General features: G+C 41.4%; 1 protein-coding gene across 3 annotated transcripts in view; it reads right to left on the reverse strand.

Annotated features, from left to right (window-relative positions):
- TAS2R1 (taste 2 receptor member 1) overlaps positions 1-25,134 on the reverse strand; it is a 276,485-nt gene that overhangs the window by 236,976 nt on the left and 14,375 nt on the right. Inside the window, exons 3-4 of one of the 3 annotated variants that reach the window (XR_008955561.1) lie at positions 19,511-19,592; positions 18,925-18,959 (exon numbers count right to left, since the gene is read on the reverse strand). The gene's annotated coding sequence lies outside the window, so the exon portion shown is untranslated. Of the gene's footprint in view, positions 1-18,924; positions 18,960-19,304; positions 19,593-25,134 lie in introns of those variants that run through there. The other 2 variants (XR_010112174.1, XR_008955562.1) reach the window with 2 other exon arrangements.

Genomic DNA, 25,134 nt, shown 5'->3' on the forward strand with positions numbered 1-25,134 from the left:
TGAGGTCAGAAGTTTGAGACCAGACTGGCCAACACGGTGAAACACCATCTCTCTCAAAACTACAAAAAAAAATTAGCTTGGCATGGTGGCATGCACCTGTAGTCCCAGCTACCCAGGAGGCTGATGCAGGAGAATCACTGGAACTGGGGAGATGGAGGTTGCAGTGAGCCAAGATCGCGCCACTTCACTCCAGCCTGGGTGACAAGAGCTAGACTCCACTCAAAAAAAAAAAAAAAGAAGGTGAAGTAGCCTATCATCATAGGCTACTTCATATGATGATAGAGTGCTCTATCATCATCCAGTTCCCATACACAAAAAATTAAACCCATTAATGGAATGGTAAAAAGTGCATTCTTTATTGAACCAGAAACTGAGGAATTCCAGAGATCGGAAGTGACAGGGTACAGCTAGAGAAGGAGACTTCAGCCTGTGGCATGCAGGAAGACCCTCTGGAAAGGGAGAGAGAGGCCACAAACTGCCCCATAACCAAGCGAGGGCACTAGCTTAAGGCTGTGATCACAAGGCCACCAGCAAGTGGTGGTGACTCAGCAAGCTGGATGGTTGACCTCCTCATATCTTCTTTCTTCCTTGGGTCAGGGAGCATTACAGGAATAAACACGTCCATACGGGTGGATAAAATAAAAGCAGGAGTTGGACCAGAGATAAGTGATTATGGAGGCTGTCAGAGGATCACTCTGGCTGCTGAGTGGAGAACAGTTTATATGAGGTGTGGAGGGGGAGCAAGGAAGCCAGTGGGTGTGGCTGCAGTCTTTCAGGAGATGGAGCTAATGGTGTCCTGGATGAGGGTATGAATGAAGGAATGGAGAGAAGGACACAAATTCTAGTGATATCCAGGATGTAAAATCAACAAGACAAAGTCATGGGTCAAGTATGATTTTGTATCCCACTATGCCTATGGATTCACAATACAATGACCTTAGTACACTTCCACTCTATTTACTCATCCCTTACAATTTTTGCTCTTCTTCTCATGTTTGTAGTGATAATGTATGTTAAACATCTCAATGCATTATTTTTGATGTTTTTATAGTCACTATTCATTTCATTTCCATTTTCGGTTGGTCTTCTTTCAGCATTCTGTGTTTTTACCTGGGATCACTTTCCTCTGAACTGAAGAACTCCCTTTGCTGTTTTCTTTAACACAAATGGGCTCCTGAAAAGTTCTCTTAGTTTCGACTTTTCTGAAAGTATTTCTTTCATTTCCACTTTGTTTTTGAAGAATGTTTTGCTAATTAAAGTAAAATTCTAGGTTCACAGTTATTTTCTTATATCACTTTAACGAGATTATTCAATTGTGTTTTGACTCTCATTGTTTCCCATCACAAGTCAGTTGTCACTCTTCCTGTTTCCTTTCAAAGTCATCTGCCTTTTCAACACTTCTGGCTCCTTTCAGGATCTCCTTTTGTGTTTGGTGTTCAAAAATGACAGTGATATGCTAAAGCATGGTTTTCTTTGTATTTATCCTGCTGAGGCTCATAGGCCATGATTTTGAGTCTTAATGTCTTCCCAAAATCTTGAAAAATACTTGCCCATGATTATGTTTCTGTTCATTTTCTTTCTCCTCTCTTTCTGGAACTACAATTATACCTGAAATTCAATCTTTTCATTATGACCCATATATCTCTTACTTACTCTTCTATACATTGAGACTTTTTATCTCTCTGTGTTTTTTAATATCTCTCTGGACATATTCTATAGACTTTCTTCCAGTTTACTAATTCTCTCTACTACCCTACCATGATGCCCATTGATTGAAATCTCAATTTCATTTATTTTTATTTTTCCATTATAGGATTTCCATTGGAATTTTTATGGTTTCTGGTTCTCTGCTGAAATCCTTCATCTTGTAATTGTATTTCTTGAACATCTTAATTGCGAGTATTTAATATCCATGTACAATAACTCCAATTTCTAATTGTCTATGGGTCTGTTTTTACTATCTGTATTTCTCTTGTTTTTGGACAACCCTTATTTTTTTGTACACCTGTTTTATTTTCAAACACAACATTGTCAAATGTTGTATAAAAAATGTAGAGACAATTTAAGACTTTGAATAAGGTCATCACTCTCCAGAGAGAAGTTAATTTTTCCTCTGGCAAATCACTTTTTTTCCGTCTGGGACTGAGCTGATTAGAAGTTGTTTTTCAGTCTTTCTGAGGAATGGCATGTTTCCAGTTCACCCTTACTCATAGTATATAGGCCTTAAGCATAACAACCAAAAACCTGCAGTAATCACAGGACTTCCCCTTAGAAGGTCATTCACTACAATTTTTGTCCCTCTATCCTTGTGAGACTACAAAGAACTTTGCTCATAATCTTAACTTCTCAGATGTCATTTTTGTTTTCTGATTTTGCACTTGCCTTCTAGGCAAAAGCAGCTCCAAATGCCAGACACCTCTCTTTGTTTCCCTCTTTTTTCTGTATCTTAGCTCCAGAAACGCTCATTGCCTGAGCAGCTCTTTGAAGCCTTCAAATATGTGTCTATATGTGTGTGTATGTATGTTCTATATTTTCTCATTATTCTTCCTGAATCCAAAACCACGTGGTCAGCCAAAAACAGAAAGGGGCAAAAGATGATGTGTGGGTTTCTGACTTGCTTAATAGACTTTATAATAATGACATTTACCATTACAGGGAATTCCAGAAAAGGACTGACTGCTGACAAGATTGGTTCTTGGCTGGCATCTGGGAACTTACATTTCAGGAGGGTTTCTGCTGTTAACTGATAAGCACCATTCACCGAGCCGAAAGTATCTGTGAAAAGAATTGGTTTATGTTGAACTCCTGCTTTCCTGCTGGGAATCTGAAATTGCATACATGCCAGACACAGAGGGGATATATATTAGTCCACTCTCATGCTGCTAATAAAGACATATCCCAGACTGGGTAATTTATAAAGAAAAGAGGTTTAATTGACTCACAGTTCAGCATGGCTGGGGAGGCCTCACAGTCATGGTGGAAGGCAAAGAAAGAGCAAAGGAATGTCTTAAATGGTGGCAGGAAAGAGTGTATGCAAGCGATCTGCTCTTTATAAAACCATCAGATCTCATGAGACTTATTCACTGTCACAAGAACAGCATGGGAGAATCTGCCCCCATGATTCAATTACTTCCCACTAAGTCCCTTCCATGACACATTGGGGAATGTGGGAGCTGAAATTCAAGATGAGATTTGGGTGGGGACACAGCCAAACCATATGATTCTGTTCCTGGCCCCTCCCAAATCTTATGCCCTCACATTTCGAAACCAATCATGCCTTCCCAGCAGTCCTCCAAAGTCTTAACTCATTTCAACATTAACTCAAAAGTCCGCAGTCCAAAGTCTCATCTGAGACAAGTCAAGTCCCTTCCAACTATGAGCCTGTAAAATCAAAAACAAGTTATTTACTTCCTACATACAATGGGGATACAAGCATTGGGTAAATATGCCCATTATAAATGGGAGAAAGTGGCAAAAAACAAAGGGGCTACAGGCCCCATGCAAGTGTGAAATCCAGCAGGGCAGTCAGATCTTAAAGCTCCAAAATGATCTCCTTTGACTCCATGTCTCACATCCAGGTCATTCTGATGCAAGAAGTGGGCTCCAAGGCCTTGGGGAGCTCCACTCCTGTGGCTTAGTAGGGTATAGACCCCCTACTGGCTGCTTTCACAGGCTGGCATTGTTTGCAGCTTTTCCAGGTGCATGGTGCAAGCTGTTGGTGGATCTACCATTCTGGGGTTTGGAAGATGGAGGTCTCTTCTCACAGCTCCACTAGGCAGTGCTCCAGTGGGGACTCTGTGTGGGGGCTCTAACCCCACATTTCCCTTCCACACTGCTCTAGCAGAGATTCTCCATGAGGGCCCTGCCCCTGAAGCAAACTTCTGCCTGGACATCCAGACATTTCCATACATCCTCTGAAATCTAGGTTCCGAATCCTCAATTCTTGACTTCTGTGCACTCTCAAATTCAACACCACGTGGAAGCTGTTAAGGCTTGGGTCTGGAACTCTCTGAAGCCACAGCCTGAGCTGTACCTTGGCCCCTTTTAGCCACAGCTGGAGTGGTTAGGATGCAAAGTACCAAGTTCCTAGGTTGCACACAGCAGGGGGGCCCTGGGCCTGGCCCAGGAAACCATTTTTCCCTCCTAGGCCTCAGAGCCTGTGATGGGAGGGACTTCCATGAAGGTCTCTGACATGCTTTGGAGACATTTTCCCCATTTTCTTGGTGACTAACATTTGGCTCCTCATTATTTATGCAAATTTTTGCAGGTGGCTTGAATTTCTCCCCAGAAAATGGGGTTTTCTTTTCTATTGCATCATTAGGCTGCAAAATTTCCAAACCTTTATGCTCTGCTTCCTCTTCAAGCTTTGCCACTTAGAATTTTCCTCTGCTACATACCCTAAATTATCTCTCTCAGGTTCGAAGTTTCACAGATCTCTAGGGCAGGGGCAAAATGCCACCAGTCTCTTTGCCTAGCTATAGTGACCTTTACTCCAGTTCCCAGGAAGTTCTTCATCTCCATTTGAGACCACCTCAGCCTGGACTTTATTGTCCATATCACTATCCGCATTTTGGTCAAAGCCATTCAATAAGTCTCTAGGAAGTTCAAAACTTTCCCACATCTTCCTGTCTTCTGAGCCCTCCAAGTCTCTAGGAAGTTCCAAACTTTCCCACATTTTCCTGTCTTCTTCTGAGCCCTCCAAACTGTTCCAACCTCTGCCTGTTACCCAGTTCCAAAGTCACTTCCACAATTTTGGGTATCTTTACAACAGCGTTCAACTCTCTGCAGTATCAATTTACTGTATTAGTCCATTCTCATGCTGCTAATAAAGACATACCCAAGACTGGGTAATTTATAAAGGAAAGAGATTTAATTGACTCACAGTTTAGCATGGCTGGGGAGTCCTCACAATCATGGCAAAAGGCGAAGGAAGAGCAAAGGCATGGTGGCAGGCAAGAGAGTATGTGCAGGGAACTGCCCTTTATAAAACAAAACCATCAGATCTCATGAAACTTATTCACTTTCATGAGAACAGCACAGGAAAACCAATTCCCATGATTCAATTACCTCCCACCAGGTCATTCCCACGACATGTGGAGATTATGAGAGCTACAATTCAAGATGAGATTAGGGTGGAGACACAGCCAAACTATATCAGAGTACCTATGTGATCAGCCCCCAGTAAAAATCCTGAGCAGCAAGGCTCTAATAAGCTTCAATAATTGATGTTTCAGATGTGTTATCATAATTCATTGCTGAGGTAATTAAGTGCATCCTGTGTGACTCCACTGGGACTGGATTGTTGAAAGTTTGCACCTGGTTTCCCCATGACTTTGCCCTATGTGCCTTTTCTCTTTGCTAATTGTGGTTGGTATCCTTTTTCTGCAATAAATCATAGCCATGAGTATGACTATATGCTGAATCTTGTGAGTTTTTGTAGTGAATCATCAAACCTGAGCGTGATCTTTGGGATTTCTCAAGATAGAACAACTGGGGTGGAGAAAATAATAAATTTAGACTTGGACATATTAAGTACTCTTTATATTACTTGACCTTTTATTTATTTGTTGTTTTACCATGTACTTCTTTAGTTCTCAGTCTTTCAACAGCATTAGCATGGTTGACCACCCATCCTTCTGGAAACATGACTAAGCCTTTTTATAACACAGCTATCACCTGGTTTACTTCTTACCTCTCTTCCTCTGACTCCCTTGCAAGTGCATGACTTTAGATTCTTGGGCTGTCTTCTATTCTCACTCTGTTCTCTCTATATTGGTACTTTCATCCACATTCACAGCTTCAAACACCTCCTACGTACAAAGGATTCACACATTTACAGCTTTGGCCTTGGTCTCCCTTTTAGGCTCCATAACTGCATCTCAACAGCCTATTTATCTTCCAGATAGGCCAGAGTAACCTCAGATTCTTGGTCATGCCGGCATTCTTATAAAATATCAAAACAAGTGTGTTGTTTCAGAGCACCTTCTCTTTCCTCACACTTTTCTTCTACCCTCCCATGAAAAGGTATACATCCTTTGTCTCTGTAGTCTTAGCTGTCACATGGTATGTCTCCTCCCTGTCTATATCCTTTGATTTAATAGGTTCATCCAATAAGACTTTATTGAACATCTACTATGTACATTAGGCTAGACACTGGGGATACAAAGATGGTTAAAACATGGACCCACTCTTCAAAGACTTATAGGCAAATAAATAATGGCAAACATAGAAATAAAGTACCATAAAGTATTATAAATGTGATTGCAGAGCAGTATCAGGACATAATATGAGCCCCCAAAAGGGTAAGTAGTCCAATCCCCCAGAAAATGGAGGAGGAGATGCTGGAACTGCATTTTGAAAGCCAAGTAGGTGTTCTCCATATGGATAGGATGAATGAGAGGATCAAATGCACACTGCAGGGAGGGACACGTCATAGTCACTATGATGATGGAAATCCACAAGAGAAAATGTCATGAAAGCAAACTAAACTAACTTAAAATGCAAGGTAGTAATTTTCTCAAAATAGCATATATTTGAAAACATAAGTACCAGAAGAATATAAGAGATTTAAAAAAAGAACTAGCATTTTCCACAGTTTTGTTACATAATGCAGGGTTTGAATCACCTAGGCTCTGGATCAGCCTGTCTCTGTTAGATCTCATGAGACCAGCTGGTGTTGCCCTTCCTGTCAATAACAGCAAAAGACAAGAACCAAGGTCAGTCTCCAGGGCACAATCAGGAGAATGTGAGCAAAAGGGATTATCAGAGGAAATCTTTAAAAGGAGAGAACTGGATTAAGAAAGCTAATGAAAGATCCAAGTTGAAGGGGCAGGATCACCTCCCTAGACAATTCTAGATGATTACAGGCAAGATAGACTACCAGTTTGACTATGTCCTTTCCAAGCTTAGCGAGAAAACAGTTGTCATTTCAGAGGCTGGCTGCATTCATATAAGCATCATATTTTCCTGTAGCCAATGCCGTAATTACTATTCACAGGAAGATTTGGATGATGAATGACTTTCTGGTACCACCCAAATCATGCCACAGTGTCCACTCTGTCTGATCCAATTGTCATCCCTGGACACAGACGTAAAGCCCTCAGCCCTGGCTCGCCAGAGCAATCACAGAGTTTCTCCTTGTCCTCCCCAACTGCACACACTCAGATGGGGGAAGCCTGTTCACCAAGACCAACAGTATTTTCAGGAGGAATTTTACCCCAGATTTTTCTCTCTTCATGCGTAAAAAGGTGCCATCTGAAATTATCTCATCTGTCCAAAATGGTGCCCAGACAAGGGGAGAACAGTCCATTGATAGCTATCATTCAGTTCAATAACTGTCAAGCCTTTTTTATGAATAAGGGGCTGCACTAGTTGCCATTGAGCATTTTAATATATACAAGAAATGCCCTGACCAAATCAGAATACACCCTGGGAAATGGACAATTCAACCCAAGTGTCACAATTTACCTATTGCTAGCAAACACAATGATCAAAGGGTACAACTCTGATATGGACATATGCCCAGGGCAGAAAAAGAAAATCAACAGAAACAAATTGATTGCAAATAATCTTGATTCATTGCTAATTTCAAAAGTGTAGATTTTATTACATAATAAAGTTATATATGGGCATAAATATTCTATTATATAGTTTTATCTCTAGATCAAAAAAGTAACTTTATTTATGTATACATATTTTTGCTCCCAGGCTTATAAACTTTTGCTTTTATGGTATGGTGGTATTAAAAATTAAAGCAAAATATTATCTGCAATGTTTCCCAAAAGTTTCCGTGTGATTCAGAGAGCTCAACAATGATGCAACAGCAGGCATATAGACATAGCAATGCAATTCACACCCAGCTATTTAACTTTTTATTTTCTAGACTGTTATGATTGGCTGGATTGGAGGATGAATTCTCCAGAGCAGTTCACACCAACAAAGAGAGAATCATATCTGTAGCCACAGCTTCTAATTTTTATAATTATTTTCCCCTTTAAAAAAAACCCCCTTTGCTTAAGCCAGTGCAAAAAAAGTAATTCAAAAATCAAAATATTTATTATAATCACTGTCCACCCATCACTCTGGGTAGCCAGAATGAGTGCGCTGGAAATAGATATTTAATTAGATATTTCCAAACAGCCCTCACACCTTTTACTTTCCACTGCCCTTACAATAACTCTGGGATTTTTAAAATCTAAAATTGGAATATGATACATGAATGTAAGTAAATATAGATATGCCCAGAAATTAAATTGCACCTGTGAATTTATCCTACCCTTGGGCTACTAGCCAAAGATTCTTTAGGTAGATTAATAGTTTAACTCTAGCACATGAAGAAATGTTATTTTAATTAAGTTTGGGGAAATAATATATGCAGGCAAAAGATAATAACCATACTCTGTCAGGTATAACTATATTGACTTGAAGAAACAGTGCATGTAATCCTAAAATTCGCCAGTGCCCTGTAATCATTAATTTTTCCATTAATTACATTAATCATTAATCTGTCAGACATGCTCTGGCCTAATAATAATTGCAATCATTTTTCTGAGGATTTAGGGTGCATTAGAAATGGTTCTGAGAACTTCACAGGCAGACATCACCACTCAGGTAATCTTCACAACAACCTGGTGAGGGAGAGCTATTTTGATTTTCCTTTTACATATGAGGAAACAAAGAATTAAAGAGGCTAAATAACATCTCCTGAGTTTAAACCTAACCAGTGGAGGTCCTGGTGTCTGCGTGGGTGCTTGCTGCTGAGACCCAGGCCCCTACGCTGCACTAGGCTGGCGCTGTCCACTGACATCCTCCCCTGGCTTCTCTCTGTAGGATATTCTCCCTCTCTACGACAGGCCCTGGGGACCCCAGACTGACAGTGCTAAAAGGCTCCCTGTAGAGTTCATGCAACCCCAAGCATCTGGTCTGATTTCTCCTGGCCCCACACAGGGGTGCCCCATATGAGGAGAGCAGAAGAAACCACTGGAAGACCAGGCCTTTTTTTTTTTTTTAACCTCTTCTCGTATTGCACAGAATATTTCAAATATTTGAAATGTCACCAAAACTCCCATATCAACCTAATTCACAACAGCAACTGTGATAAAACCAAAGTATCTTACATCCTGAGTGGGAGATTAGGAATAGAAGGAGGAGAAATAAAAAAGGGAGGGGAGGCTGGGCTCGGTGGCTCACACCTGTAATCCTAGCACTTTGGGAGGCCGAGGCAGGTGGATTGTCTGAGCTCAAGAGTTCAAGACCAGCCTGGGCAACACGGTGAAACCCCGTCTCTACTAAAATACAAAAGAAATTAGCCGGTACTGGTGGCCTGCACTTGTAGTCCCGGCTACTCAGGAAGCTGAGGCAGGAGAATTGCTTGAACCCTGGAGGCGGAGGTTGCAGTGAGCGGAGTTTGCGCCATTGCATTCCAGCCTGGGCAACAGAGCGAGACTCTGTCTCGGGGGAAAAAAAAAAAAAAAGAGGGGAGGGAAGAGGATGGGGAAAAAAAGAAAAGAAAAGGGGAGGGTAGGGAAGGGGGAGACAGAAAGAAAAGAGAGGAAGAAAAAGAGAGAGAGGAAGGAAGAAAGGAAGGAAGGGAGGGAGGGAGGAAGAGAAAGAAAGACAAAGTCCTACATGGAGTGAGTTGGAGTTTATTTTAGGACATCAAATATATCTTTACAAATTGAAAAAATTATTGCAGAAGCAAAATATACAACATAAAATTTTATAATGCATTTTCTCTACATGCAATATTTTAAACTATATCCTTTATTTTTCCTGGCTTGGTGGCAGAAATTTGCCAACAACTTTTCTTTGGAAGAACGGCTCTCACTTGAGATTATCTCTGTGCTACTTTGGTTTTAAAAACTCCTTTATTTTATAAAATTATAGAGGTAGTAGGTGGTGCTAGTTTTATTGTTTGCTTTCAATGTCCTATATGGCAAAGGAAGATGTTAGCAATCAGGAAAAACTGTTGGTATGGTTGTCTTTTGAAAAATGTGTAGATCCTAAAAGTCTAGAAATTCCTGCATTATTCTTCAGGGATTCCCTAGCATCTTCCCCCTCCAGCCAAGACTCAGGGATCCTATTTCATTTTCTGGGTAAGAGTGGAATCCCACAGTTTTACTAAGAGCTCACTCTGCTATCTCCTTCAGGTGGCAAGACATTGCTGCCACAGGGCTTTTATATTTAATTATTTTTATTCCTGATCCATAGTTTTAGTATGACTCATGTTAGGTGTGAATCCCCGCACTACAGGTCTTTCTTGATACACAGGTGAAAGTCCCAGACTTGGAGCCCCAAGTCCTGGGTAGAGATGCCACCTCCACTCTGTCTGAGCAATAACTCCATCTCTTTCAACCCATCTTTTCCTTTTCTCAGTCAAGAAGAAAGATCTCTGTAGGCCATATGGTGACCTCCCCTTTGCCTCAATCCCATCAACTTCTGGTCTTTAAGCCAAACCAATTGATTTTAAACTTCCCCCAAAAGTAATGCAGATGGACATCATCCCTCAGACCTGGGTTTATGGGCATTCTTATAATAAAGGTCCTTCTAAAACCTCTTCTTGTGTGCTTAGGGAGCCCCCATAAAAGAGATATGGCTCTTCTCTGATTCTGTGAAGTCTCAACAGGGATCGAAATTAAATAAAATCTACTGTGTGCAACAGGGTACTGACAGACTTCATGGAAGAAAGAGGAATTCTCAAAATTAGGAGGCAGCTAGGCATCATTTCCCTCCTCCATTTGATTGCAAACTCAAATGACTTTGGGAACCGGGCAGGGAAAATCAATGAGGGAGCGGGCAGGAGCCAACAGGGGAGTGGTCGGGAATGTGGTGGGGAACTGGAAAGGGTACGTCCTACCTACAGACATTCATATTCAAATATTTTTACAACTCAGCACCAGCCAAGTCAAATAAGGCTGCCAGCTGAATTCAGCTCCTGTGCTTCCATCTTGCAACTTCAGGTTTAGACTAGAAAAAGAAAGAGTCTTGGAGTCTTGTCTGGGGAGACAGACATTTATGAGCTTGGTCCAACCTGTGCCATATGAAAGGAACAGCATGCAGACACTCACAGCAGTGAAACAGCCATGCGGATCTGTGTTCCCACAGGTTCATCACACAGTACGAAATCCCACAGCCTCCCCGACAAACCTGTTTTGGGTTTGGTCAGGGAGAAGGGAGATCTGGTGCACTACTGGCCAGCATTGACCATTCTGCTGAAATCCCCATGGAGTTACCACACCTCAATGGCTCAGATGTGTGGCTGCGCTCGGATGGGAGGAGGGATGTGTGGGAAAGTGGGTTGTGAGGATTCCCCAAAAGTGAGCAGCATCTCCCTCCAAGTAGGTTAGAAGCAGGAGGTTACAGTGATTGGCGTAAACTGGACAAATACAGTGAGTCCTGTGGGGAGACATCTTGGTGAGTCTCGGAAAAAATGTTCATGAACTTCTTTGGAAAGGGTTTAACCTCTTAGGTGCTTTCTCAATGACCTCTGGAGACTGTCCTATTTAATACCTAAGATCAACCTCTTCATTTCTGCATTGTAACTCCCATTTTGCCCCACGTCTTCAAAGAAGACATCTACATACCCAACTATGGTGGAGACTGGAAACTTAGGCCAGGCCTTGCCCCACCTCCAGAGTGGTGTCCTCTCCTAGCATCTGCAGCCCAGGAGGGACAGGAGAAGTCCAGTAGCCCCTGAAGAGCAGAAACAACTCCAGAAGGATGAGGGCCTGGAACTCATGAGCCCAGCTACCTGTTTCAGGAAGCTGACCCCTGACAACAAATGGAGAAGGAAAGGATGACAAACCAAAAAAAAAAAAAAAAAAAGTTTGAAAGGTTTAAATATGTAGCAATGTCCCAAAAGGGCAACCAACACGGTGGCTGCATTCAGAGGACACGTGAGGCATGGCTTAGAGTATAACCCGAAGGTGATTCCTGAGCTTGCTTCTTTATAGTGTCATTAAAATAGGAATTTCAGGTCTTTCTGCCTCCTTTCCCCCTAGTTATCACTGTTGAAGGCCACAATTGTTCTCTTGCAAATTTGGCTAGAAAACTCATCCTTCACAGAAGCCACATGAAACATTTTGTCTAATCCTAAAGCAAAATCTGTCATACCCGAGAAGCACAGTCTTTCTCCCATTCTGTTTGTAATGAACATTGCCTTTGCTGGTGGGGTTTTTAAAAAATATTATTATTAAATAAAACCTTGCCAAATGTACTTTGCAGAAGTATCTTTTATGGAAAACAGATGGAAAGAGCTAACCTAAAAATGCAAATCATAACATTATAATGACTTCTTAATTTTAAAAATTATGAATACGACTTCCCAGGAGGGACTAAAAGAGACAGTGACAACAGCTGCAGAAGAAACATCAGGAGTGGGAGGGGACTGCAAGGCCAAAAAGGTTGTCTAGTTGCAGAGATTACAAAGAATATTCCTTGTCTTTAAATGCAGTGTGCTGAGCACTCACATGTGTTCGATTCCAAAGTGTTTATTCAGGTAAACGAAAGGAATGAAGAAACCACCGATACTCAAGATGCAGGTTGCTCCCAAAAGTGTCTACACATGCCACAAGGAATATAAAGTTCTAGAAAAACACACTTAATGTGTTTCCTCCCCACTTTCTTCATGGATCATCAGACAGGAATATGAAACCACAGTTTGCAAATGCTTCTGATTCATGTATGATTACTCAGGTGTTAAACTCCTCCTGAAATGGGCATTTAACACAGAGGTTCCTTATATTTTCACAACTGGCCTCTCTTGAAACCCACTCTTCAAGAGGATTGAATGTTTATGCATTTTCTTATTTTTTAGAAAGTGGATGGGTTTTCTCCCCAAACCATGTTTTCCACTCTTGAATAACCCACCGTCTTCTTCCTTCCATCTTTCTCCTTCTTCCTTTCCAGAAAAAGAAGAGATTTTAGAAAACTCTTTCTATCTGGAAAGGAAGGAGAAATATTTTCAAGATTTTCTAGCAGCAAATTTTAATATTGGCCCTGTGAATGAAATTCAATACACATACCAATTATGCCTCTTTCTCCCCTTCAATTCTTTATACTTTTTGAATAGCAAGTCACCAAAGGTACTCAAATACACACATGCAGTCTCCCAATTAATACATTTAGAAGTAAATGCAAGAAGCAATCCTGTCATCAATAGTAGTAACATACTGTCTCCAACATGCTGCTCTGGGCTTCCTGGCCCATGCCATATCAGAGTATTAAGTGCTGTCTCTGGGTAAATGGTTGACTCACACGTGTTCTGAGCAGCTCTCATCTCAACAGAGCCGACAGAAATTAAACAGCTGGAAGCATTTTCAAATTTCTGTCTGCGAACTGCTTAATGTATCAGAACTCACCATGGATTTCCCACTGAGACAGAAGTGTAAAAGTTGTTCTTTCTTCTTCCTCTTCTTTTTTTTGAAGGCATCTCCTTTCCTTTCACAAACAGAATATCAAGGCTTTCAAGTTCTCACCATAGGTTAGAGAAAAGAAAAGGAGTCTTAAAATCAGTGATCACCTCCTATTGGAGAAATGGATCAAAATCTCACTGGGGAAGAAACTAGTGGAGGAAGACAGAAATGAGGTTGTAGCTACTATTTCTCTCTCCTAGAATTAAGCATAATCCACTAGGACTGGCTCCACTGAAAGCATTTTGACTGCTATGTGTGGAGAACATGAGTCATTTGGGAGCTCTCAATGAATTCATGGGTTCAGAAAACAAACACGGTCACCTCAACATAATATAATACTATTCAGCAGAGAATAAAATGCAATATAAAATGGTTCATCTTGAACACCATCCAGGGTGTTTTGTTGTTGAAGTACCGAGAAGTCCCTCAATATTTCTCTGCCTTAGTGGAGTACCGTATTTCCTTTTAGATTCTCCTCCCCACACCTAGCACCCCCGCCCAGGACTGTGTCATAGAGCATAGTTCCAGGAGGATTCATCCTGATCATCTGATTGCTTTCCCTCACTAGAGCCTTGGGCTAGTTACCAGATTCAGCATTCACGAGCATTCAAACAGAATTGGACATCCAGCAAATAGAATCTGACAGCATTTGGAAGTGAACCAAGAACGCTTGTATCTAAGCAGCAGCTGTCTGATTACTTAGATGATACGATTCTTCTAAAAGTTCTCTGTCTTTAGTTTGGGGTTGTTTTTACTTAGGTCATATGGTCACTTCATTTTTCTTGGTTTGCAGCTATAACAATTACAGTGAGCTCCAAACGTAGTAATCATGTATGGGGAGAGACAAGGAGGTCAGCTGGGCTTCCTCAAATGCAGTTTGAGAGAAGCTTTCCGAATCTAGAGGCATCCATCAACATCTTTCACACAAAAGAATAAAATTGTACAAAACTGTGTGGATGTTGTAGGAACTGTGTCAACTAAGCTGAGCTAAAAGCACATTTCCCAGAATTCCCTTCCCTGTGTGGTCCTGAGTGAGTGCTGGCCACAAGGGATGTTTTGTATGAGGTTTGGAGTGCAGACATAAAGAAGCAACTCTATCTCCTTCCACCCTGAAGGGCAGCGAGTGCAGGGTGCCAGGCACTACAGAGTTCACGCCTACCATCACTAACTTCCAGCCTCCCAGAAGGTGTAATGGAGTGCTCAAACCTGCAGCTCCTTCAGTTTCCACAGCAGGGCTGGGACTATGGTGAGGCAGGTGAGGAACTTGCCTTGGGGCATGACAATTAAAGAGGCACTTAGTAGTCAAGGCAAATATTTTAATGCAATGTTCTTTAAAAATCAAAGTTAGTGCAGAAATATACATGGTGAACAAATTGTCAACATATTTAATACACAGGAACAGTTAACAGTTCTGGGATGAACCATATTGGAGCTAGAAGCAAGAGGAAAAATTAATAACACTAATCTTATGGGCCTGTGATCTCCTTCTTCAGTTTCTCTGATCCCTGGGTGTCAGGAACACATGCATTTCCATGATCAAGGGCACCTGCCTCTCCTGCAGGTCGCCCACATGGGGGTGGTGAGGGACATCTGCAAGCTCCAGTTTGCCCTCTTGGGATCCAGTTCTTCTCGTGGATCCCAGTTTGTCCATACTTCTCTGGACATCTAGCTGTCCTTTCCCACTATCATTCTGGTAGACCTATAGCAACCTCATGCTCAGCCCTCGATGCAAGACAACAATCAGCATAGGCAGCGCCAGCAGCACCCACATTTGCAAGGCCTAATTTTAATTTTTATAATAACCCCCATACTTTATACACTTGTTGTGGTTCTACTTCTCTGACCCATAAAGATGCCTGACCCACAGAGATGTGATGATTATATGCAAACTAGAATATACCAATGAGGCATCAAACACAAATTTTGTGAGAGGTATGATCAAATTGTATGGTGAAATGTCTACAGCTTTCCCCCAGCCTGTTTGAACCATCATTTTACCATTTTACCATTTTACCATTTGAACCATCATTTACCATTTACCAATGGTAAAATGCCCTGTGTGTTCCTTTGCTAAATGACTAGAGGCTGGGTTGGCAATGGGGCCAATTGTTTATAATTGATAAGAGAACAGATAACCAGACTATCCTTATGTTTCTATGAGGACAGAGGTGTTCCCCTGCAGGGTTTGCTTGATTTTCCATTATCAGCAATAAAGACAAGGCTACAAGCCCCTGAAGAAGCCATAGAGTATGCTTAACATACTCGAGTTCTACAAACCCAAATCCCATTGAAGGAATTTTAAACACTATTGTGTTTAAAAGCACCAGTTGCTAAGTTCAGTCATACATAAACTATACGTAAAGAGGAAAAATATTTACCTCTTTAAGGACCCTGGTAAAAGTCCTAGGTTATAGATTAGTCTCTGAGTAATCTTCTGTTGTTATGCTGAGCTCTGGAGCTGGCTAAACTGGAGAGTGAGGCTCTCACACAGTCTCTGGGGAAGACTCTTGCTTCCTAAGGAGTTTTGGCTCAGTCTGGATGAACTATGGTGCATCAGAAGGAGAAAGAATTTGCTCCTGAGGCTTCCTAGGAGAATAGCTGGGCCATAGAGATGAAAACCTAAGTACAGTTAAACCTAAGATTAACAACTGCACTGTTCAAGGAACCATTCTCTGTCATAGATCTAGACCATGGTTTCTCAATATCAACACTATTGACACTGTTGTGAAATAATTCTTAGTTATAGAGGGGCTGTCCTTCACATTTCTGAATGCTCAGCAGCATCCCTATCCTCTATCATGTAGATGACAACAGCACCACCAGTTGTGACAACCAAAAATGTCTCCAGGCATTTCCAAATGACTCCTGGACAGCAAAAGTGTCCCCAGTGAGAATAGCCATGTAGACAACAACAGATGCTGGGATACTAATTACTAAAGGCAAAAGCAGGGACAAATCAATGTCAGATATTGGGAGATCAGAGTTAGATAAGAATGAATCTTGGTAGACAAAGTAAGGCAGAATTGTAGACAAGAAGAGGCCCAAAACCAAGTCAATAACCAGAGATGCCATATACCAGATAAAAGTCATGTCAGCCATCCCTCCTCACTGGGTGGGGCCTCGCTGCAGGAATTTCAGCAACTCCAGCCAGGGGTTTAGGGACAGAACTCTGATGTCCCTGGGACTGAGCCCCTGGGGAGGAGGAGGAGCCACAGTTTCCGTGGATCAGCAGACTTAGTCTTTCCCACTGCTGGCTCTGAGGGATCCAGGCAGTCTGGACAAATAGGATTCCCCCAGTGCAGCATAATCCTTCCACCAAGGGGCAGCCAGAGTGCCCCAAAGTGGGGCAACTTCAGCAGTCTCAGGATACAAAATCAATGTGCAAAAGTCACAAGCATTCCTATATACCAGCAATAGACAAACAGAGAGCCAAATCATGAATGAACTCCCAATCATAATTAATACAAAGAGAATAAAATACCTAGGAACACAGGGAATACAGCTAACAAGGGAAGTGAAGGACCTCTTCAAGAACTACAAACCACCACTCAAGAAAATCAGAGAGAACACAAACAAATGGAAAAACATTCCATGCTCATGAACAGAAAGAATCGATATCATGAAAATGGCCATAGTACCCAAGTAATTTATAGATTCAATGCTATTCCCATTAAACAACCATTGACATTCCTCACAGAATTAGAAAAAAACTACTTAAAAGTTCATAAGGAATGAAAAAAGGCCCATATAGCCAAGACAATCCTAAGCAAAGAGAACAAATCTGGAAGTATCACACGACCCAACTTCAAACTATATTACAAGGCTACAGTAACCAAAACAGTATGGTACTGGTACAAAAATAGACACATAGACCAATGGAACAGAATAGAGATCTCATAAATAAGACCACCCATCTACAATCACCTTATCTTCAACAAACCTGACAAAAACAAGCAATGAAGAAAGGATTTCCTATTTAATAAATGATGCTGGGAGAACTGGCTAGCCATATGCAGAAAATTGAAACTGGGCCCCTTCCTTATAACTTACACAAAAATTAACTCAAGATGGATTAAAGATTTAAATGTAAAACCCAAAACTATAAAAACCTTAGAAGAAAATCTGGGCAATACCATTCAGGACATAGGCACAGGCAAAGATTTTGTGACAAAAACATCAAAAGCAATTGCAACAAAAGTGAAAATTGACAAACAGGATCTAATTAAACTAAAGAGCTTCTGCACAGCAAAAAAAACTATTATCAGAGTGAACAGACAACCTACAGAATGGGAGAAAATTTTTTTATCCATCTGATAAAGGTCTAATGTCCAGAATGTACAAGATGCTTAAATTTACAAGAAAAAGACAACCCCATTAAAAAGTGGCCAAAGGACATGAACAGACACTTCTCAAAAGAAGACATTTATGTGGCCATCAAACATATGAAAAAAAGCTCAACATCAGTGATCATTAGAGAAATGCAAATCAAAACCACAATGAGATAGTATCTCGCGCCAGTCAGATGATTATTAAAAAGTCAAGAAATGGCTGGGCGCAGTGGCTCATGGCTGTAATCCCAGCATTTTGGGAGGCCAAGGCGGGGATCACTTGAGGCCAGTAATTCAAGACCAGCTAGGCCAACATGGTGAAACCCCATCTCTAATAAAAACACAAAAATTAGCTGGACATGGTGGCAGGTGCCTGTAATCCCAGCTACTTGGAAGCCTGAGGCAGGAGAATTGCTTGAACTGGAGAGATGGAGGTTGCAGTGAGCCGAGATCATGCCACTGCACTCCAGCCTGGGTGACAGAGCAAAACTCTTGTCTCAAAAAATATAAATAAATAGTCAAGAAACAACAGATGCTAGTGAGGCTGTGGAGAAATAGGAACGCTTTTACACTGTTGGTGAGATTGTAAATTAGTTTAACCATTGTGGAAGATGGTGTTGTTATTCCTCAAAGACCTGGAACCAGAAATATCACTTGACTCAGGAATCCCATTACTAGGTATATACCCAAAGGAATATAGGAATATAAACCATTCTATTATTATTCCCAAAGGAATAAAGGAATATAAATCATTCTATTAAAAAGACACATGCATGCATATGTTCATTGCAGCACTATTCACAATAGTGAAGACATTGGATCATCCCAAATGCCCATCAATGATAGACTAGATAAAGAAAGTATGGTACATATATACCACGAAATACTAGGTAGCCATAAAAAGGAATGAGATCATGTGCTTTGCAGGGACATGGATGGAGCTGGAAGCCATTATCCTCAGCAAAGTAATGCAGGAACAGAAAACCAAACACCACATGTTCTCACTTATAAGTGGGAGCTGAACAATGAGAACATGTGGGCACAAGGAGGGGAATGACACACATTGGGGCCTGTCCGGGGTACAGGGGGAGGGAGAGCATCAGGAAGAATAGCTAATGCATCCTGGGCTTAATACCTAGGTGATGGATTGATAAGTGTGGCAAACCACCATGGCACACATTTACCTGTGTAACAAATCTGCACATCCTGCACATGTATCCTGGAACATAAAATTTAAAAAAATAAATAAATAAAAATAAAAGTCAGGTTAGAAGTCGAAGGGAAGTCAGGCTTAAATGAGGGGAAAACAAGATGACCAACCTGGAGAACCTGGAAGCATACATGGATTTCGTACACATCAAGAATTTGGTAATAGTTATTGGAGAGTTTGAGCACCTGAGTAATATATCACTAATATTTAAAGGTAAGACAAAGATTCTCAGTCTTTCCAGATAAAATTGATTTTATCAGTTAGCTATTGATATGTAACAAGCTTCACCAAGAATTCAGTGGCTTAAGCAGTAAGCTTTTTTATTTTTCCTGAGTCTATGGGTCTGCCGGGAGATCTTCTGGTTCTGGTTGGGCTCACACATGCATCTACGATCAGCTGTGGGTCCAGTGGGCAGCTCTGAGGCTCTGAGCCAGGCTTTCTCGAGTACTTTGGGTAAACATCACAGAATACAAATTTACAATACTATCCTAGTCCATTTTCGGCTGCAAAACAGAATACCGCAAAGTGGGTAATTTATAATGAATAGAACTTTGGCTCACGGTTCTGGAGGCTAGGCAGTCCAGAGGCACAGCACCTGCATCTGCTCAGCCATCTTGTGAGGACCTTCCTGTTGCATCTTCCCTTAGTGGAAAGGAGAAAACAGAAGGACAAGTAAACATGGGAGACAGTGAGAAAATCAGGCTGAACTCGTTCTTTTATCAAGAAACTACTCCTGTGATAACTAACACACTCCCAGGATAACATCATTAATCCCTTCATGACAGTGGAGTCCTCATTGCCTAAACATCCCTTAAAGTCCCCCCCTCTTAGGGCCGGGCGTGGTGGCTCATGCCTGTAATCCCAGCACTTTGGGAGGTGGAGGTGGGCGGATCATGAGGTCAGGAGATCGAGACCATCCTGGTTAACATGAGAAACCCTGTCTCTACTAAAAACACAAAAAATTAGCTGGGTGTGGTGGTGGGCACCTGTAATCCCAGCTACTCGGGAGGCTGAGGGAGGAGAACGGCATGAACCCGGGAGGCAGAGGTTGCAGTGAGTGGAGATCGTGCCACTGTACTCCAGCCTGGGCAACAGAGTGAGACTCAGACTTAAAAAAAAAAAAAAAAAAGTCCCCACCTCTTAATACTTTACAATCGCAATTAAATTTCAACATGAGTTTTGAAGGAGACAATCAAACCACAGCAGATAACTTTTGATCTTAACTGTTACATTATAAAACATAAGTTACTATTATTTATTACTAAAGTAGCAATCTATGGGAAGTATAATGGTTAGATTCTGTCTGTATTGTCACCCCAACCATTATTATGCTGTCAGAATAGCCAGCAATAGCAGTCACTCTTGCCAACACTAATTTATTTCTCTCAGTTAGTAACTCTTATTTAAATGTTAGCTTCAAAATAACTTTGACCTTTTTCTAGGAACTAGCTGTTTGTCCAAAAATAATCATTTCTTTTTATATACTTCCTTTTGCCTAAATTGTACTTTTTGTTGTCACATAAACTCCGGTGATTCAAAATGTTCTTACTTTCTAAACTGACATTCACTCTCAGTCTTAAATTAATATTTCAGCAAATGTAACAATAGAACAAAGCACTAGCATTTACTGAGTGTCTACTATGTGCCAGGCACTGTCTTAGGTGCTATACATAAACTAACCCTTTCATCTTCACAGTAACCATTTTCTGTAGACAAAGAAACTAGGGTACCCAAAGGATAAGTGACTCGCCCAAGGTCACTCAGACAATACATGAGCTGGGATTCAAACCCCAGTAGTCTGACCTAGAACCCATGTTTCTAATCAATACACTATTGCCTCTGTAATGTCGAATAAATTATAGTCAATACAATTTTTATTTTTTAATAATTATTATGAAGTTATGATTTCTTTATTAATGGAAAGTTAAATATAAGTACAGCCATGTGGTTAAAAAATAGAAGATTTGTGATCACTTGGAAATTCAAAGACTGCTGACTTGGCTAATCAGAGAGAATATTAATTCCTTTCATTTGCCTTATGCAGATATCACTGTAGGCAAAATACATATTATTTAGGGTAATGGAATCCAATCTCTAGCTATAATAAACCACAACTTTGTTTCTGCAACATTGCTCTAACTGACTCTGATCAAACATTTTTCAGTTATGTGGTGTTGTTAAGCTTGGAAGTTTTAACAAATTAAACTAAAAATGATATAAGTCAGGGGGAAAAAAGGAGCTAAAGTATGAGAAGCTACAGTTTTTATCAATAGTTCCATACCAGCATCTAATTAAGATGCAAAATTATCCTTTAAAAGAATGAGTTAATCAATTAAAAATTAATGTGGGAGGTGAACAACGGCCATTGAGTCAGAAAGTTGGGTGTGGGGAGAATACTTGGCAGCAAATTAACTTTTGAGAGAAGGAAAGTGTGTGTGATAAATGCATATAAAAATATAAAACATATTTTTTTTCAAAAAAACAAAACTCGCACAGCGATCATTTGAAAACTCATTTGCAAATAAATGAGAAAAAATATTTGGGGGGAAGAAACTTCAATAAAATTATTAGCACCATCAAAGAACTGATTTTTCATAGAGAAAGGATATTAAGAAAACTGAGGATGGTGCATATATTGTTAAAGCTTAAAATATGATTTTTTTATATAATTCTTTTTTTTTTTTTTTTTGGAGACAGAGTCTTGCTCTGTCGCCCAGGCTGGAGTGCAGTGGCACGATCTTGGCTCACTGCAACCTCCACCTCCTGGGTTCAAGCAATTCTCCTGCCTTAACCTCCCAAGTAGCTGGGACTACAGGTGCATGCTGCCATGCCCAGCTAATTTTTTGTATTTTAGTAGAGATGGGGTTTCACCATGTTGCCCAGGCTGGTCTGGAACTTCTGAGCTCAGGCAATCCACCCGCCTCAGCCTCCCAAAGTGCTGGGATTACAGGTGTGAGCCACTGCGCCCAGCATTTTTTTTTTTTTTGAGACGAGTCTCGCTCTGTCGCCCATGCTGAAGTGCAGTGGTGCAATCTTGGCTCACTGCAAACTCCACCTCTGGGGTCCAAGCAATCCTGCCTCAGCCCCCCTAGTAGCTAGGATTACAGTTGCCCACCACCATGCCCAGCTAATTTTTTTGTATTTTTAGTAGAGACGGGGTTTTGCCACATTGACTAGGCTGGTCTCCAACTCCTGACCTCAGGTGATCCGCCCACCTCGACCTCTCAAAGTGCTGGGATTACAGGTGTGAGCCACCATTCCCAGTCTATTTTTATATAATTGTTAAAACAAGCTTCTATTACAGTTTAACACCTATAAGAAGACATAAATACTATCTATACATTTCAATGCATAATCAAAAAGTGGTGGGAGGAGAGTGAGGATCAAAAAACTGTCTATTGGGTACTATGCTTATTACCTTGGGGATAAAATAATCTGTACACCAAACTCCCAAGACATGCAATTAACCTATATAACTAACCTGCACATGTATCCCTGAACCTGAAATAAAAGTTAAAAATAATAATAAACTGGAACATCTACGTAACCATCACCAAAGGTAATGGCGATGGCCCTTAACAACACAGCACAGCTTGACCACCACCACTGGAACATTCTCATCCTTGTCTTTTGGTACAACATATACCCATTTCTTCTGGGAATGGAATTGCTGGAGCATAAAAAAAAATATGTGTAGTCACTTGCATGAAGACTACCAAAGTGTTTTCCAAAGCAATTGTACCAATTTATACTCTATCCACAGAATCTGAGTCTCTGTTGCCCTTATTCAGATGTCATTTTGATTTTAACTAAATGACAACTTGATCACACCACATAGTAATAATCATATGCAGTTATTAATTATATTGATCTTTGACATCGTCTATTCACCAACTGGTATGAAAGTATTTCATATTATAACAACCTATACAACCATATTAGTGCAAAGTTGCTGAATATAAGCCTTGTCTTCCACTATAATGATGTCAAATGACTTTCAAATATATCTCACATTTTAGCTCAACAAATTCCAAGCTATCCTTCCCACTTTCATCAGCACTCTCAGTACCCTCATCAAGCAGAAATGCAAATCTTTCTTCCTGCTTCCCCTACTATCTTCACACCTTAGTCCTTTCACTATCTGCCTGTTGAGTTTTTCTTTGACATTCAACACACGAGGCTCCTCTACCACCTATGTATCACACACGGTGACCCAATTCTCCTGAACCACACTCTATCACCTGTCACTCACTTATTCATTGGCTCCAACAATAGCCATTTGTGCCACATTTACCATGTGCTTGTTACCAGGCTGCCACTAAGGACAAAGGCAAACAAAGCATGGACCCTGTCCTCGAGGAGCTCACAGGGAGAAACAGACATGTCAATGAACAAGTGCAATCTGTTATAATAAGCATAACTAGAAAAGTGGAAAAATAGATGGACATAACACAGGCGTAAGAAAGCGAGGGGTCAATTTGCCTGACAAGAAAAGACAATGGATAGAATTTTGCGCGGAATCTCCAAAGCTAAGCAGGGTACTCCAGGAAAGCAGGTGGGGAGTAGGCAGGACAGCAGGGCCACAGGAGCACTCCCATCAAGACCCTCCCAGTCCTATACAGACCTAGGAACTCAGTACCAGATTTAATAAGCAGCCCCGCTGACACCACCAGGGAGGCAGGCAGCTACCGAAAGGGGGCTGGGGCTTGCAGGGGACTGCTCAGGGTACATTTTCCGGTTGCCTCTTCTACTCTGAGTGCAGGCCCCCATCTGCACCATGCCCTTCCTGCCCAGATCCTCTTTCCCCTCCACCCCTCACATCAGGAGTAGCTTTGTCAAGAGCTCCTTCACTGCTCAGCCCTCTCACGGGAGCTGCCATGGCCGCTGCCTGACTCTGAAACACCCCTGAAGCCCTCCTTTTCTCCTCTTACTCTAGTTCTACTAGAAAGGCTTAACGGTCACAAAGAGTGCATCTCCAAAAAAAATTATTCAACCTTGCCTACGTTTTCTCTGTCAAGTCACTTCCCCAAAGCCCCAAAGACTTGAAGTGATCTGCTAATTCCAAAGCTCCTACGAAATAAGGAAAGGCTTCTGCTATCCTGGACCCTCGACAGCCTGCTGAACTATTTTAAAAATTAATCAATCCGTAATGCATGTATGAAGAGCCTTCTGCCTAAAGCACGCAGATTGCAGGGGGAGCATTTCACAGGGTGGACCCAAAGCTGTGTGCAACGGTGAGAGAAGGGCATGCTGTCATTCCCCCAAAAGTCCCAGATTTTACAAGCTTACAGTCTGATTAGGAGAATAGACATGAATCAGATTTCCAGAAATAAACAGCAAATTACAACTAGGATAAATGCTCCAAAGGAAACATCCACGGTGCTAACAGTGGACAGAGAGGGGATGACTCACAGAGGAGGCAAGGGTGACCACGTGAGGGTGGGTTGGGGAGGAGTGAGCAGTGAGAGGAGCCCGAGCAAGGATAATGCCAAGATGGCAGAAGACAGATGGCATCTTCCAGGAAGGGAAATTAGGTGAATGTGATCAAAATGAGGCATATTCAGAGGAACATTTCAGGGATGAGGATGGAGGACTACATAAGAGTTATGCAGAAGCCTGAAGGCCAACTTGAGCATTTCAGATTTGAGTTTGCACTCCCGGTAATGGCTAAGTATCTGCTATGAGAGCAACCATTCTCAGACTATTTCTTAAAAACACCCTTAAACTATACAGACCTATAAACTCAGTACTAGATTTAATAAGCAGCACCAGGGAGGCAGGCAGCTACTGAAAGGGGGTCGGAGCTTGCAGGGGAATGCTCAGGGTACATTTCTGGTTGTCTTCCTTTACTCTGAGTGCCCCCATCTGCACCATGTTGGAGCAGATGAAAACGTGCAGTCTTACTGTACTGATGATGGAGGGAGAGGTACGGCAGCCCTAGTAACTGAAAGGAAAGCAGGATGTCTGGTAGGGAGAAGGAGAGTCCCAAATTCTGTGGATGGATCCTGCTCATGTATCTGGCTGACGTAGGACCACACATGCACAGGGTAGACTCCAGGCAGCCCAGCTACGGCTAAAAATACCTTTTGGGCTGCTGTGATCCACTGGGAAAATACTGTTTCCATTTTGAGTTAAGCTGTTGAGTTTACAGTTTGAATTAAAGCATTACAGCGGGGGTTTTTTG

This window comes from Pan paniscus, chromosome 4 (assembly GCF_029289425.2).
Source record: "Pan paniscus chromosome 4, NHGRI_mPanPan1-v2.0_pri, whole genome shotgun sequence".
NCBI classification, from domain to species: Eukaryota; Metazoa; Chordata; class Mammalia; order Primates; family Hominidae; genus Pan; species Pan paniscus.